Below are 10,605 nucleotides of genomic sequence, written 5' to 3'. Positions count from 1 at the left end.
AGTTATGAGAGTCGCCACCAGAGACAGGCTTTCTCATTTTCATTGGATAACAAATTAGCTCCGTAACCCGTAGCCAAGAGGCGCTTAATCACAATTTAAAGCTATAAAGTACAATGTGAACACAATCCATTACGTGACGCTGCCAGACTTCTGAGTTTCCGAAACGTTTCCAATGGAGAATCATTTAACGTGAATGAATTCAGTCCAGGCTCAAACTGTCGTCGTCATAAAACCTTTATTAACTGTACGGGCAGTGTTTTAAGTGATATTTTAACATTCGTAATTGTGTAAAAGTTGAAAAAGAAGCTAACCAATAAAACTAAATCAAATGTGTTCGCCTCCCGCTTCATCCCACGTTCCAAAGACATGCGTATTCGCTTCATCTAAATTGTCCGTAGGTTTGAATGTGAGTGTGAATGGTAGTTTGTCTCAATGTGCCCTGCGATTGGCTATCGACTGTGAGGCAGATATGCTAAACACTTGGTCCACCATGCTGCCCACGTTAGCATCGACCTGGTGACATTTATTTGTCTCGATAATTGATATTTAATTAAGTGGTGCCAGACACATTGCTTTCCCTTCACTGGGACGCTTTTGTGGTGGCATCACACACAAAACCCAAATAAAAGGCACAATGCGGAGTAAATTGATATTTATTTACATATTTATGGTGTACACTCACCTTTTCCCCCACTTTTTTTTCGACACAATTAGCAAAAGAGCGGGATACAGATTTTTCTTTTTTTTTTTTTTAAGGTGAACGAATGGCCACCACATTCTCCATGCCGACGAACAATCACGAGCGAACCTAAGCTGATGTTGGCCGGCGTGGAGCCACACATACTGTATATCCACTTGTGTGGCCCACATCCATCACATGAATGCGGGAGGACATCATTAAAATAACAAGTTACCATGCTCCGCTCCCCCACCGTGTCTGACGGTAGCATGCTGGGAGAGAACATTTCCTCATTTGAGCTCACCCGTGCCGGTCACATTTAACTGGATAGCATTCAAAACAAATAGGGTTCTTGCTCTGACACTGAGAAGTGGTGTCGGGACATTGGATGGTTTGAGAAATTGTCACAAGGAGAGTGCCAAAAGTAAATATATCCTGATCGGACCTTTGAGCGCACTCTTCAAAGGATATCATTCAAAGCAAATAGGGTCTTACTCTGACAAAAAAACAAAAGCTTGCTGTCTGAAAGTTATCCATCGTTTGAGAATTTGTCTGAATATTATTTTTAAAAGTACATCCACCATCTTGTTTGTGGGAAGACATTCAAACCAAATAGGTTTCTTCCTCTGCCGGACGGATGAATGAAGGTCAGGCTGCGAGGGAATCGTGACGACGGGGAACAAATTCATTTCACCTCATTTCACTTTTCAGCTCCACGATCTCCCACGTTTACCTGGACTGCAATCAAAACTGACGGGGTTTTTACACTGACAGCAAAACTAGGTGTCTGAGATTGGTAGTTCAAAACAAATAGTAAAAGACCCCCAAAATGGATGTGGCGCATGTTTTGGACTCAAACCATTTACAATAACAACATTCATGTAATACAGCCCCCCACTATATCGTGGATACAGCTTACTGAGTCACTTACGGTAGTCCCTAGTCTTCTTCCTTTGTGTCTGCATGTCAATATTATACTACAATCTATTTAAATGTTATTACTATATGTGTTTACCAAGTACAATATTTTAGAGTGCTATTTTCCTGATTTAAAAAAAAATAATTCTTCTGTTCTTCTTTGGGGAGGCTGAAACATATCAATAGCATTTGCATTCATTTCAAAGGGGGGAAAGGATTTGGGATCGAGTGTTTTGCGTTGAGAGCGGAGTCACAATACAAGTTAAACTCCTATCTCAAGGTAACACTGTATATAATGGTGGCAGATTTTTACGAGAAACTGGGTTCACAGTATTCATTTTTTAATTTTTTTTTTAGTGTGCTATCTGGTCGTAAATAGCGAGCTGGTGGGCTATACATTGAGAAGGGGACCCTATGGCACCCTCCTGTTTGCAGATGTGAGCAGTGCCTAATGACCCAGGCCTGTAATTTGACGATCATAGAACTGCACAGTCACTTTCAGTTGCGCCCCTCGTCCACGAAAAACCACAACGGAGGTGAGTGACGCACTAGGCTGTGTACATATAAATAAATATCCGTATATATCCCGTCACCTGACAGGAGGGAATGCCATTATGGATCCGCCCCACACAAGCTGAACGTGGTCAGTGAATGTGGCAAATGTACATGAATAAAAAGATACCATACATACAGAAGTGAACGAGAACAGTCTGCAGCATTGTATGTAGCAAAAACATGAATATCTATATATATAGAATACTATGCTGTGCATACCATATATACAGATGTGAATGGAAAACGGTACATAAATAAAAAAAGGACCATACCTGTATGTACAGATTCGATCGAACGTGAGTAGCAGCAATAGTAGTCAGCAGCATGTATAGCAAAAAAAAAAAAAACCTACACAGTATTAGCTATATATACACACAGAATACTAAACTATACATTCTGTATGTGCAGAAGTGAATGGAAGTGGATTAATAACGACTGTATACATGAATAAATGATGTAAAGATATGTACAGAATTCTATATTACAGTTATGTTATGCAGCACAACTAGTCGTCATTGTATGTGGGCAAAAATGATACATCTGTCAATAAATACTTCCCCAGAAATTCTTAAAATCAATTGTCAGCAGTGGGTTGTCAACTACACATGAATAATGATATATACACAGAATGCTGAAATATACTATGCAGCGGAAATAGTCAGCTGCGTTGTGTGTGACGAGTACACACGAAGAATGTTACATTTCAAAGCACGGTCAATGTGAAACGCTTCAAGCCTAAACATAGCTCCAGCAGTCAAGATAAAGCCACACATTATAAAGACATACGAGCTGATAAACTGCGCGTATGTCAAATAAGTGATTCAAGAAATAATCAAGTGCTCGTTAAGTTTGTTATTGGGCAGGGAGTTGTGCAGCTGCACGACTGGGAGTGAAAACACGGCCGCGGGCACGCAGTGGGAACAATGAGGAGGCTGCGAGATCAAAGACTTCTCAAGGCCTCATTGAGATAAGAAATATATTACTTTTCCCCCCCAGCGTCTTTCAGTTGAAAGAGCCTAAATTGCACAGTATCGCTGGGAAAAAAGAAAAAAATCAATTCAATCCCTTGTTTAAACGTCCATAGTTAATGACCCCACAATTTGGCTCATTGAGCTGTAAAAGGTATCCAGAATTTGATACTATTTAATGTAAGAAAAATAGTCTGGGTTATATGCAGCTGCGTAATAATCTTATATATTCATACACTTTTGTGGCTAAAGGGTTGGAAAAAACAAAGTTACTGTTGCTAAGCCTACCAAATGACGCGCACTGTCCACTCCAAGCCCCGCAACCAGGAGCCTGTCACTAGCCTCGTTAGCTTAGCGCCAATGACAGTAACTACACCTCACTTCAGCGGTTTGATTCAACATCATGACTTTATTTTACATATTATACACGTACATTGCCTACCTTGGGGCAGACAAAAGTCTACCTGTCGATACTTGAGAGATTCAAGCAACTATGCGGAACATCACATAGCTTTATTCAGAGCCCAAATGGAAAAGAAAAACTTATATGGGTGACGTGTCCCTTGTACAGGTGCCCCAAGCACATCTTCTAATCATATTTAGCTTTTTAGGGACCAAAAACATGTCCTAAATTTCACAAGCTCTGCTGTTGAATTTTGCTTAAGTGGGGTACACACACATAAGAAATCCAGCCAAATGTTAGCATTTTTCCGCAATCCAATCGAAGGCCTGATTTTTAGATGTCTGTAAAAGATTATCCTGAGCGATTATCCTTCCCGATCTGCTCGCACTACATGATTGTGACGTGAAACAGAACGATAGCCAACTAGCACACGGCCTGAAGCCAGCAGTAGGGATGCCCTGTGCCACCACGAATCCTCTCAGAGTTCAATCCTGGTGCTACTATCTGGTTTGAGTGAAGAGACTCCCGATTGTTGGTGGAGGTATGGTTTCATATGCAGTGTATCTGGAGTACAACACACACAATAAGAGCAGTAAGCACACACCTGCAGATTTTTTCCTTTTAAAGTCAGTTAGACTGTTAAAAAATGCGTGCTCCCCGCTTTAGAGAAATGTAAATGACTGAGGGGTTGACAATTGACCCTTGAGGAACGCCATGTGTAAGTGGGAGAGTGAGAATTCAAGTTCCTCAAGGAAAGCAGACCATTTTTTTGATTCATTGATTTATTTTTAGGGCGACGTGGTTGCCTAGTAGATAACGCGTCTGCCTCAGAGATTTTTAATCTTGGCTTTTGCACCTTCTGTGTGTGTTTGCGTGGGTTTTCTCTTGGTACTTTGTCTCACGTTCCAAAAACATCCATGTTAGCTTCATTGGAGCCTCAAAATTGTCCAAAGGTGTGAATGTGAATAGTTGTTTGTCTGTATGTATGCTGTGATTGATTAATTTGATTGACTGGGATAGGCTAACCAGCAACAGTAATGAGAACAAGTACAATAGAAAATGGATTGATTTCTTTGTGCCAAATGAATAAATAGCCTATAAATGCTTGAAAAGTGTAACTATCATGATAATAGTATTTCAAACGTAGAATAAAGCGAACAGAAGTGTTTTGAGGTCTTAAGAAAGCATGACATCATCCATTGTGGAGCAGACATAACTGCATTGCAGCAAGTGGTGGCACCACAATGAAGTCTTTAAGGCCGGTTGTGTGAGAGCAAGTACGTGGTTCAAAGGCTTTGCGATGAATGACAAATTATATGGGCCTCGCTTTGAAATCAAATCTCGGAAAACTCCTAACCGCCGCGTCGCCGTATTGTTCCAGAAAATCTTCCACATCACATGCCGTCTGGAATTGTTTTTCACACAAAAAGCTGGGCTGCCGCTTCCAAATATTTCGACGCTGCGGACTCTCAAAACATCGGTCGACCACAGGTGCAAGTTTCCCATACTAATTAGCCGAGGGATCCACCCACAAATTTGCTGTCCAAATAAACGGGGGAACGCGTAAAGAATGCACATTAAAAATGGAAGCGATTGTCTTTGATATTCAATGCTTTAATTGGAACCAGGCACGGTTTCCGACACTAAAAAGGGGATTCCTGATTGAGGGACGCTACCTTTCCTGTTTGCGGGAACGCGTCGTTGTTTGACGGCCTTCGTGGTCACATGGTCAAAGGTTCAACGCAGAATAACCGGGCCACATATGGGTAAACATCTGGTAATCTTTTCTTTTTTTTTTTTTCCATACATCACCAGGATACGTTACTCTGTGTACGTGCGTGTACTCCACTACATCTTCTCCAATTACACAGTTGACCCCGTAGTTGCAAAGCATCTGGGATTGCGGAATAGGTGTTGTACCCCCCAAAAAACCTTGCAATTATGGAAATAAACTCATATAGTGAATAATGAAAAGTGCTAAGCAGAGATTAAGCACGTCTCTTGTTCCTTGTTCAGTTTTGATTCATTTATGCCATTTGTTGTCAATGCGTTGACAACCAAATCCAATAAACAATAATAAACAAGTCAATGTTTGGCTTTTGCAGGCACACTGTGAAGGACAGTAAGTCACATTAGCGTTATGGCTAATGAGGTAACTAGCAACCTCAGTGGTGGCGCTTACGAACCGGCTATTGAGCCCTCAAATAAACCAAAACCCATCCGAAAAAGTGGAATCACTCCTATTACAGTAACCCTGTTACACCTTACCAAGTGGACCGGTTTTGGCTCGCGGGCTCTATGTTTAACACCGATGCTTTGAAGAACCCCTGGACCAGGCAAAAATAATCATCCAAAAAATAAAATGCCCACTAAAATGTATGGCTTGTTGAGACTTTTTGGTGGGTCTACCGATGATAGACGTCATACCAAATTTCCTGGTGCTGAGTAAAACTGGCTTCAGGGGCTGATGTTTTTTGGGGGTGGGGCATGGCCAGACATAAGGGAACATACGGTGGCCTTAAAGGGGAAAAAAGGCACCATCTTTCACCATCGCGGCTCGTTTTTCCACCCCAAAATCCGTGCCCGGACTCTGCGTGCCGCCGCCGTTCCGCCGCCATGTAAATGCCAGACTCAGCTGCGTTTGTTATGCTTCCAGCGGGAATCTCGGCAAACGCGCGGTGGTGTCACATCTTAGCAGTGAGGTGATATTTCAACAACAATCTGTTTGCTCAGCTGCTGTATTAAACTAAAACTATTATAAAGAATTGGGATTATTTCAGCAGAGTTCCCTGCAAGGGGGCCAACGCACACCTCATCATTCTCGGAAGTTGACATTGATGGCTTTAACCCTTAGATACTGTTTGATTCAAATTTAAATTATGACAAAATTTGATTCAATGCAAATACTTCATTTAAAAAAAATTGTTTGTTGCATAATGTGTTACAACATGTGGAAAATGACCATGCCACAGCATGTTGACCTACTGACAAATATGCACAATTTAGAGAATATTGCTTCATGCGAAAACCCAGATAAGTAATAAAAAAGTAAAAAAAAAAAAAGAAAAGTCTACAATTATAAAGATTAAACTGTTTAAAAGTCACTGTTCTTTTATGTGTTCAAAAATCGAACTATGTGTCTAACCTTTTCAAAATCTTAGACAAACTAATAGGTTGCGCCACAAGGTAGCGCTTTGAGGTCATATTTTGAATAAAATACGTCATGTTTGAAACTACAGCGGAATGGCACCTGATCAAAGAGAGCCAATCACAAGCGCCGGCTTTGGGAGGATGAAGTGATATAAAAAAACAAAAATTTAAATCGGAGCTTTTGCAGCTATTTTTGAAATGTAGCCAAAATTGTAATCATGGGAATTTCCAAAACTAACTGTAATTTCATGAGACATTATCTCCCAATACTGTAATGGATTTCAATTACATACATTTTGTAATTAAATTACATTAGTGTAGTTACATGCAATTAGTTACTCCCCAACTGTCTGTTGGAGTAAAGAGTAAAAAAAACAGCATAAGAAGGATCATCGTACTAAATACTAAAAACCACTAGAAACAGATGGTGGAAAATATATTTAAAAAATACACTTTCTCTTTTCTCTGACACATTGATTAAGGACTACTCATCAATTCATTAACATCAGACAGGCTACGACTACATTTTGAAAAGATGTCTAATTCATAATTTGATACATACGAATATAATGACGACGTTCTTGGCCCGTGTCAAAATTAACCCCGGAACATACGATGTGTGCGTGGAAAATAAACGGTATGTAAGGGTTAATCATGTGTAACCCCCCTGGAGTGTGTGTTTTATGTGGCCCACGCCAGAACCGCTGTCTCCCTTGTTATCTGTTTTTAATGATCCCAAACCATCGCTGTCCTCTGGATCGGTGGCCTGCTTATTTACTTTGGACACTAACCGAGAAAGACTATTTTTATCTGGCGAGGTGGGAGGGTTGAGGAGGCACATCTTTAATTTTAATCAAACCGGACGCCGGGGCAACAACCCGAGTGCGATTGTTGTTGTTCTCTCCTGCGAGTTCACGCAGTCCAAAGTCATTACTATCGCAAATTTCGAGAAGGTTTTGACGTGCAAATCCAGAATTTGTCCCGTTAGTAGCAAACTGGGGGTTTTAGTGCGCCACGATTCGGGATGTGAATTGATTGTGGGAGTTAAGTGTTTCCAGTCACTGATGGTATATAGTAGTACACGTGCCTGACTTTGGTGCAGCAGTTCAGTTCCCATTCAATGACGGTGTGAATATGAGTGTGACGTTTTGTGTGATTCTACAGTATTGTATATGTGCCCTGAGACTGACTGGCAAACAGTCCAGGGTGTAGTCCACCTTTTGCCCAAAATCAGCTAGGATAGGCTCCAGCTCACCTGTGATCCTCAACAAGCTAGGCGGCATAGAAAACGAATGATGGACGGGGTTTAGTGTTTCCCTTTGCTGTGGAAAGAATTAACAACAGTCATTTCTTGGAGACCCCGCTTGAAAAAAAAACGGATGCAGTCAGTGTCGGCTTCCTGCTGGACTGACCGCAAAGTACGATAGAAGAGATTTGAATGAATATATTACGACTAAAATTCTGATTCACTTGATGCGTTATGTATTTCTAGGGCTGTTACAGGATGTCCATCCATCCATTTTCTTCACCGCTTATCCTCAGTAGGGTCCCGAGCTGCTGTAGCCAATCCCAGCTATCTTCGGGCGGGAGGCGGGGTACACCCTGAACCGGTTGCCAGCCAATCGCAGGGTACATATACAATACTGTAGAAACACACAAAACGTCACACTCACTACTATTACTATTTTATAAAATGTTACCTATTCCTTAAATACGTTTGACATGTTCTAAATATTTTATTAATATTTGATCATAAATAGCATTTGCAGTTATTGTCTATTGTGAGTAAATGTCTTTAAATAAATATGAAATATTACATCAAAATTCATATATGATCTAATCTACTTCAATGTAATGTTTTTTTAAAATCTTTTTCAACAATTTTACATTATATATTGTTAAGATTTTAATATATATGTATAGACAATGTACTGTATTTTTTGTATATTGTTGTTGATAAAGTAAAAATGCCCAACAATGTTTTTTCTCAGGGGGCCACATTATCAATCACATTGGACCGCACGGAATAACAACAGGAAGTGAAGAAAAATGTTCGCGTGGGCTGCTGTGCTTGTTGTGTATGTGTGTATGCTGCAAATAACATATTCAGCATATACACCCCCTGCTTGGAGTCCAGCACCTTTGTTCCGGGAAGGTTTTCGTCCCAGTTCTGACATTAAACCACCAGGCCGTTATCATCGTGTTTCCTGAAACCAGAAACTCCCTCAGCAAATCGAAAGCCCGGCAACACCTGCGCTCGTGAGGAGAGGCCAAAAACTCGGCTGGACATGGTCGAATCATTAGCAGTTATTTGCTTTTCATATATATGATTCATTCTGGAAAATTTTTAATAATTGATAATGTCATTTATTTAGCAAAATTCATTTTTTATATAAAATACATTTTTAGACTTGAGATTTATTTTTAGATTTTTATTATTTATGTATGTATTTAAAAAAAAAAAATATTCATCCATCCATCCATCCATCCATTTTCTGTACCGCATTATCCTCACAAGGGTCGCGGCCGTGCTGGAGCCTATCCCAGCTATCTTCGGGCGAGAGGCGGGGTACACCCTGAACCAGTCGCCAGACAATCGTAGGGCACATAGAAACAAACAACCATTCGCACTCACAGTCACACCTACGGGCAATTTAGAGTCTTCAATCAACCTACCACGCATGTTTTTGGGATGTGGGAGGAAACCGAAGTGCCCGGAGAAAACCCACGCAGGCACGGGGAGAACATGCAAACTCCACACAGGCGGGGCCGGGACCTGAGAACTGTGAGGCAGCTGTACCAACCAGTCGTCAACCGTGCCGCCTTATTTATTTATTATTATTTAATTTATTTTTTTCTTCAAACGCTTTACTTGTATCAAATGTATGTCAATGAACACCTGAATCAAAAGGACATATTTCTATGAATACTGGCCAGTCAAAAAGTGAGGATTTTTTTTTGGGACACCCTCTATGTTTTATACATAATATTCCTTTTTGAAAATTTGGGGAAAATACGGTAGATTGTTGTCACGTGTAGGAAACAGCCAGCACTCGCCAGAAATTCCTGCATCTCCTCTAAAGTTAGAAGTAATATACAGCAGCCACATGGCTCCACATTAAAGAATGCCAGGCCAGGTAGACTGTTGACCCTTTTAGGAAACAGCCAACACTTGCCAGAAATTCCTGAATTTCATTAATACTCTGCAGTATGACTCTAAAAAAAAATGAGCAAAGCAAATGGACGCAGAGTGAAAAAGATTCCCAAGGATGATTCCCTCCACACTGTTTGTCTTCAAAGTCACATGGCTCCACATTGTGGAACGCCAGGCCGCCCACATGTGTGCCGTTGCGGCCCGCACTCGCCTTCTTCTTTGTTGACTGAGTGGCCATCGGCGGAGTCACGCACGGCCCGCAAACAAGGCGTCAAGGTCGGCCCAATCCCCTGAGTATCCATACCATCCGTTCAGGGAAAGCCCGCTCTCGTGTGTCTGCGGTGAGGACGAGGCCTCCGCCGCCGCCGCTGCTTCCTCGTGTTGCAAGGCTGCTCGCAAACCACGCCAGCGTGTGTATGTATGCGTGTGTGTGTGTGTAGTTGACACGAGAATGCCGTGTGCGCCTTTGCCCCTCGCCACTTCACCGTGTCAGCGTCCACGCCGACTGCCTGGGAGCAGACTGCCGAGCCTTCCAGGATGCAAAAACTGAGGCCGCTGCAACAGTAATTGCATCCGTTTGCAGTTTGCCAGTGTTTTCATATTTGCCACATGGGAGACGACGGTGAAGGGCGTCGTCCTGTTGACTTGAAGCTGAGGAAGAAAAGAATGGTGGAGTCCTGCATTGTGCCATTATGACTGAATGATAACATTTTGAGATGCTTTAGAGACATATTATGCATGTTTTCACAATTTGAAACAGTTGGAGGTCGGGAACCCT

The sequence above is a fragment of the Phycodurus eques genome, chromosome 13 (assembly GCF_024500275.1).
Source record: "Phycodurus eques isolate BA_2022a chromosome 13, UOR_Pequ_1.1, whole genome shotgun sequence".
In the NCBI taxonomy this organism is placed as follows: Eukaryota; Metazoa; Chordata; class Actinopteri; order Syngnathiformes; family Syngnathidae; genus Phycodurus; species Phycodurus eques.
The sequence above is the reverse complement of the archived record's forward strand: the minus strand, read 5'-3'. Positions refer to the sequence as shown.